The sequence below is a fragment of the Bison bison genome, unplaced genomic scaffold (assembly GCF_000754665.1).
Source record: "Bison bison bison isolate TAMUID 2011002044 unplaced genomic scaffold, Bison_UMD1.0 scf7180017864471, whole genome shotgun sequence".
NCBI classification, from domain to species: domain Eukaryota; kingdom Metazoa; phylum Chordata; class Mammalia; order Artiodactyla; family Bovidae; genus Bison; species Bison bison.
In genome coordinates this window covers 7,572,368-7,579,460 of record NW_011495032.1, presented here as the reverse complement: position 1 = coordinate 7,579,460, position 7,093 = coordinate 7,572,368, and the positions used below count along the sequence as shown (strand labels likewise).

Genomic DNA, 7,093 nt, shown 5'->3' with positions numbered 1-7,093 from the left:
ATCAAACCTGCATCTCTTGTGTATCCTGCACTGCAGGCAGATTCTTTACTGCTGAACCACCAGGGAAGCCCTATAAAATTGGCACAGTATCTAGCTTTCAGATTTCTTGTGAAGATAAACAAACACAAGGCACCTAAGATAGCATCTAGTACACAACTGAAGACTGGTTCATGTTATCTTTTATAATAGGAAAAAATCAACTTTATTTTAAATTTATGAACAAATAAATGCATAGTAAATATATATGCTACCTGGCAATGGTTCCTATGGTCATCTATCCACGAATTCAATTCATGTCTCCTGAGAGCCAACTATACACCAGGTACTACTCTTGCCACATTCACCCAGACTGGTTGCTGGATAAATGTTCTGACACTCCTGGATGCTGAGAAGAGAATGTTTGAAGACAGGAAGGTTCAGATGAGCAGGTGCATTGCAACCACAGCTCTGGGGAAGGGAGAGAGAAATGTGAAAACACCCGACCAGGGAGATGGGACATTTTGAACATGCTTGCACCATCCTCAGGGGGATACTTGAATTAGAACCTAATCACAATTAACCTTGGAGACCTTGGAGACTTATTCTTCTACCCCTATATCTAATCCTTGACCCACAGAGCCACAGATGGCCAGACCCAGTGTTATGAGGTGGGAGTCAGGCTGACATCTAGCTGAGAGCCACTGAACTCATTTGCTAGGGCTGCCATACCAAATACCACAGAGCAGGGGGTGCTTACACAACAGAAATTTATTCCTCACAGTTCTGGAGACTGGAAGTCCAAGGTCAAAGCGGTGGCAGGTTTGGTTTTTCTTGAGGCCTCTCTGCGTGGCTTGTAGAAAGCCATCTTCTTTCTCACTATGTCCTCATGTGGTCTTTCTTATGTGCATACACCCCAGTGTCTCTTCATGTGTCCAAATTTCCTCTTCTTATACAAACATCACTCAAGTTAGAGCCCACCCATAGGACTTCAGTTAACCATAGTTACATCTTTAAAGGCTCAATCTCCAAATATAGTCACATTCCGAGGTATTGCAGATTAGAATTTCAACATATAAATTTGGAGGGAACATAGTTCAGCCTATAACAGCCACCAAGAAAGCCTATCTTTCAATAGGGAGTTGTCTTGTGTAACAAGAAGTCTAGAAGTAGTTGTTCAAGACTGGTACTCAAAAATGTGATCAAGGACTCTGTTCCTCCTATCTTCCCACCCTCCTGCCCTAATTTAGTTTTCAGCCTCAAAGTCACACTTTCACTCCAAGCAGGAAGCTGCAGAAGCAGAGGGCCAAAGGTTATGCTGGTTACACCATGCCCCTTTTCAACGCTTTCCTCCACTCCAACCTTCATGGCCAGGATGACATCACATGGTCGCCTCTAGCTGCAAGGGAGTCTTGGGAGATAAGCATGTTTCACTGGGCTTATGGTTTCTGTGATAACACCAGACTCTATTGGTAAAGGAGAAAGGAGAATGCTATTGGGTAAGAACAAGCAGTGCCTTCCACAAGTAAAGCAGTGAAGATGCTATTTTTCTAATGGTGGGCACTAGAAGTCCTTGAGGAGGAGTGTGCTGGGCTGCTGGCAAAATACTGAGATAATTATTTTGGGAGGAAGCCAACCCCACACTCTGGTGTCAGTTAACATCTAGCTATTAGAGGAAGGGGAAGCTGTGCCCTGTAATCAGGAGGAAGTACTTGGAGCTTCCAGAGGCCAACAGGGATGGAGGGATGCAACCAGAAATAGATTTGGGGGAGCAAGAAAGGAAAAGAAAAGTTAGTGAGATTGGAAAATCAGGGGGAAAGATGGGCAACTGAAAATTTAAAAAAGAAAAGCCTGGTAGTAGAAGGGCCAAGATGGGACTGAAATCAAGTAGGACCCTGTGGGGCTCCCAGGTACAAATCCTTTCTATGTCTCCTGTTTCTTACTTTTAGGAAATAGGTTTTATTCAGCCTCTTTGACCTTCCCTGAGTTCCAAAGGGCAGACTCAAGCAGTTTCCAATTAGAGGAGGAAGGAGATGCTGAGACAAAGGAGTCTTGGGGCACCATCCTCGTTCCTCAAGGAATATACATAACAACCTATCTTTAGTTCTGCAAGGACTAAGGCCCCCACCAAGGTGAAGGATGGAATGATGATGATGACCCTCCTGATTTCAATCAACTAAAGCTTGGACTCTGTTGACGTTGGCCCCAGTTCTATGCTGAATTTTCTTCTGCTCAAGCCCCCTTCCTGAATATGCAAGTACCCTTAGCTTAAAACTGTTCGGGGAGAAACTGCTTTGAGGAAGACCCCAAGTGTTCTCCTTGCTTTCCACAAGTAATTAAGCCTTCCTTCTCCCAAGCTTTGGTTTGGTTGTGTCTATTGGCTCAACACTTACCAAGAGGCAAACCCAGTTTTCAGGTAACAAGTTTGGCAATTCTGGCAGGATATCTCTCTCCTAACCCCCTGGGATAACAAAATACCCAGAGAGTAAGCAATGTCTGTAGACAGTGAAAAGTAAACCCCTCCTCCTCCCCCTCCTGAATCTTTGGCAAAGTCTACTTTGCTCACGAACATTTAGTTGGGGTGGGGGCACTCTGGAAAGGCATGGATTTTCAGGTCAGAATCAGTTGTGGCCGCACAGAGATGACTCACAGTTTCCTGCTTAAAGCAGGAAATTAAGAGTCTCTGGGAATCCACAGAAATGAGGGGCATATGTTGGGCTTTCCTAGACCTGGGGCTGATGAAGGACTGAACCAAGGGGTCTGAGGGCCCTAGCCATTGTCCAGGCCTCATAAGGGAAAGATAGTGGCTGGAAAAGACATGACTTCTTTCTGAGATCTTTCTTCCACTGACACCTGAGCTGGGTAAGAGGAAACCAGCAGCTATAGAGAGATGGCCCCAAATCTCTCCTCTCCAAGTCACCTCGGTTTGTCCTTGGAGAGAATCTTTGAAGGGTCTGCTCTCAGTCAACTTCCCTGGAACAAAGTGGTTCTACTAATCTTCCCCCCAGTACACATGCCCCATCTCCCTCCTGTGCTCTGTAGTTTATGTAGTATTGATATCATCTGGCACACTATCTTACATATGTATTTGTTTACTGTTTCAATTCAAATAGAAGCTGTGCAATGGCAGGATTTTGCTTGTTTCCTTCCTTCCCATATTCCTAGCTCTTTGCACACAGTAGCTGTTCAGTTAACATGTCACATGAATCAGTCACATCAATTTTCTAGACAAGTCTAGAAGATTAGATAAGATTAGCTGAAATTAATGAAGTCAGCTCCAAAGGCATTAGCCTTTTAATTTATATATATCCAGAAGTTTAGAATAACTTAAATACTCAAATTAATTGTCTTTAAGTGAGGGGATCTCAGACAAATTGACAGACTGCTGTGGGAGATGTTTGAAAGCAGACAAAACTTCCTGCCCCACCTCCAGACACCCCATGAAATCAGCAACTTGCTCCCCAGAGGTAACTCCTATGGCAGAGATGCGTGGGCAGCTGAGTAGGTCCCAGGCCACTTCTCCTTCCAGGGATCACGTGCCCCTTCCACAGACCTGAGCCTACAGCCAGCCAGCCTCCACCTTGCAAGTTCTAAGACATCATTCTGGGGGAGTTTATGGCGTTATTAATATGGAAATATGCAGGGTGCTGCGGCCAGCAGCTCGCCCCTTTATTAATGGCAGTTATTCACAGCCCTGGAGTCAAAGGCATTTCTGCTTGGGTACTCATTAAAACTGGCCCCATAAAGAATAGGAGAAGGGCAATAAATCAACCCTGGACGCAGCCACCTTGTCTCCCTGGTGCTAGGGGGCTGTCGCCACCAGAAAGTGGGATGACAACCAAAGAAGTAACCTCAGATCCTGCTGACTGAGTAGTGAACTGGACAGGCCACTCCCTCAACCGCCACCTCGGTGCCACCCTGGCCCCCACTACATTCCTGAGGAGGGAGGCCGGGACTGGGTCCTGTCACTTTGAGACTCTCCAGCAACTAAGGGGTGAAAAAAGACAGGAGAATCACACCACCTCAGAAACCCTGCCTGCCACCTACCCTGCTCTTCCCACAAGTCCTGTGAATCCCTGGAGTAAGAACCCCTTGGGTCATTAGGGTGACAGATGAATACTGATGCGGTACCCACTTCTGCGGGAAAGTGTGGACCAGTCCCTTGACTTGTCTCACAGATATGGAAATGAATAACATCTATGTGGGATTTGTGGTTTACAAAAATGTGTTGTCATTGTTTTTTAAGTTTTCCATCCTACTTCACACTCCATACATGTTGAGTCACAACTTTTTGTGTCATGATAATAATGTTTATCATTATTATTATTACTGTGACTACTATTAGGAGAAGAGATTCCATTACTTTGTAGAAGCTTCAAGCAAGACTACTTAAAGAATTTATCCAAGAAAGTATAAATGTTTCCAAATGATAGTCGGTCGTGACTTTCAGTTATCAATGGCTGCAGAACAAATTGCCCATTTTAAAAAAATTAATTTTATGGAAGTATAGTTGATTTACAATGTGTTAATTTCTGCTGTATAGCAAAGGGATTCAGTTATATATATATATATATATACATATATATATATACACACATACACACACACACACATATGTATACATAGGCATGCTCAGTTGCTTCAGTCCTGTCCAACTCTTTGCAACTCCATGGACTGTAGCCTGCCAGACTCATCTGCCCATGGGATTCTCCAGGCAAGAATACTGGAGTGGGTTGCCATGCCCTCCTCCAGGGGATCCTCCCAATCCAGGGGTTGAACCCAAGTCTCCAGCATCTCCTGCATTGCTGGCAGATTCTCTACTGCTGAGCTACCAGCAACGTCCCCACCACCACCACACACACACACACATATATATTCTTTTTTAAATCTTTTTCCATTATGGTTTATCACAGGATGTTGAATACAGTTCCCTGTGCTCTACCGCAGGACCTTGTTGGTTACCCATCCTGTGTGTAATAGTTTGCGTCTGCTAACACCAAACTCCCACGCCATCCCTCCCCCACCCTTCCTTCCCCTCGGCAACCATAAGCCTGTTCTCTGTGTCTGTGAGTATGTTTCTGTTTGATAGATGAGTTCATTTGTGTCACATTTTAGATTTCACATGAAAGTGATAGATACGGTCTTTGTCTTTGTCTGTCTGACTTACTTAACTATGATCATCTGTTGGTCCATCCATGTTGCTGCAAATGGCGTTATTTCACTCTTTTCTGTGACTGCAAACTATCTCAGTTTGCCGACTTAAAACAATTTGTCATTTCTTGTGATCCTGTGGGTTCCCTCAGCTCAGCTTCTTGACACAACAACTGGATCTTAAGACGACCCACACAAAAGATGCAAGGCCTCTGAAGGTCTCGGCCAAGGAGTCCCACTGTGTCCCACCTACCACATTCCATGGATCAAAGGCACGGGGCCACCCCAGATGCAAGGGAAAAGGAAGCAGACTTCCCCCTTGATGGGAGAGATGGCCATCTTGTTGCCGCCATCCTGGCTGTCCATCTGCCACAGCCCCATACCCTTTGACAAAGGAGACCCACTTTCTCCCTGCGCCACTGTGTGCTCATCACCTCGCCTATGCCAGTCTCCACTTTCTTGCTGGTAAAGTGGAGACACTGGGGTCTGACTGACCTAAAGGGAACTGGGTTAGAGTGTAGCCTTTTAAAATTCCCTTCCAAAGGTGAGAGTCTGTCTCCCACTGCCTCACAAATGCTTTCAATCAAAAATGCTTTGGGGGGAATTCCCTGGTGGTCCAGTGGCTAGGACTCAGCACTTTCACTGCCAGGGCCCAGGTTCAACCCCTGGTCAGGGAACTAAGGTCCTGCGAGCTGCATGATGCAGCCAAAAAAAAAAAATTGTAGATGAACATCTATCTCCCCTCCACCAGCAAGTCATAAATTTTAAACTATGTTTAGTGATCTTTTACTTCTGCAATGAGGTCAGAACCAAGAGACTTGGCTGAATTTGTTCCTAACACTTTTTTTGACCCATCTTTTTCTACCAGATGGAAAGGAAAATAAGGGTCAAGAGTCAAATATGAGGCTCCTTTCTCAGTATATCCCTAGGAAAGCACAAGACTGACAAGTGAAAGGGGAATTACATCATACCTGAGGAAAAGAGATATGAGCACTAGGTTATTGAACCCAAATGGACACGAGTTACAGGAGAGGGGTGGGGGGAATGAGTGACCCACACAGATGATAAGAAGGTCATCCCTTGTAAAGGGTCCTTTATTGGCCCATGTGTGCAACAAAAACAAAAAATCTTAGTTTTCAAAAAAAGGAAAAATTTTAAAGTGTTTTAAACACAAATTCTTTTTTACAAACTCCAAATATTGTTAAATAAACTTATTCATGTAGCCAACCAAAAGCTCCCTGAAAATTCCAAAATTTACTCACGTAAATCACTTGTCTCATGCACCTCCGTGCCACTGCTTGTTGTTTTTTCTTTTATCTTCACATAAAATGTCATCAAAGCACCAAATAAATTTGATTTGTAGGTACGGCGTGTCTCATACCCAAAACCCTTAGCTGTCTGTGTGCCGGCATCTCGTCCTGGGCTCTGAATATATCTCCACAATACCTGGAAGAGCTCATTAGCGCAGGATCCCATGAACTCAACAGAAGAATGAGTTACGAGCAGTTGAACCTTCACCATCACACGGAACCGTGTTCTGAGCATCAGCATATACAAACTAACTACATGGCAGGACCTTAGAATTAATTTTCAGGCTTTTCACCTGAGGAACCAGTGCAAACACAAAACTGAGCATCTCCTCCTGCCCTTTTACCAAGTCTTCAACACAAGGAAGCAGCTTCCTTTTGATCCGGACCCATATTGTTTCTGGCTGGAAATTCACAGAAAATCTCTGCAAAGGTTGTAATATAAAATGTCAATTACATACCAAATATTCTATTTGTAATCATGTTAAGGGTTGTCTCCACCAGTATCTTCCTTCTGTCAGTTGTTATGTGGCCCTGAGAAAGCTCTTCTGGAGCTTCTTCACCGCTTCGTGTTTGGTCCACATTCAATTCACTTGAGGGCATCTTGGAATAAGTTTCTGGGCCCTCAGGGACCACACAGCCGCTGGCCCGTGGGCAAC

General features: G+C 44.6%; 1 non-coding gene across 1 annotated transcript; it reads left to right on the top strand.

The window, feature by feature from the left end:
• Positions 1 to 5,732: 5,732 nt before the first annotated feature.
• On the top strand, positions 5,733 to 5,804 carry TRNAE-UUC. The gene has a single exon. It is a non-coding gene; the product is annotated as a tRNA-Glu (tRNA).
• Positions 5,805 to 7,093: the final 1,289 nt, after the last annotated feature.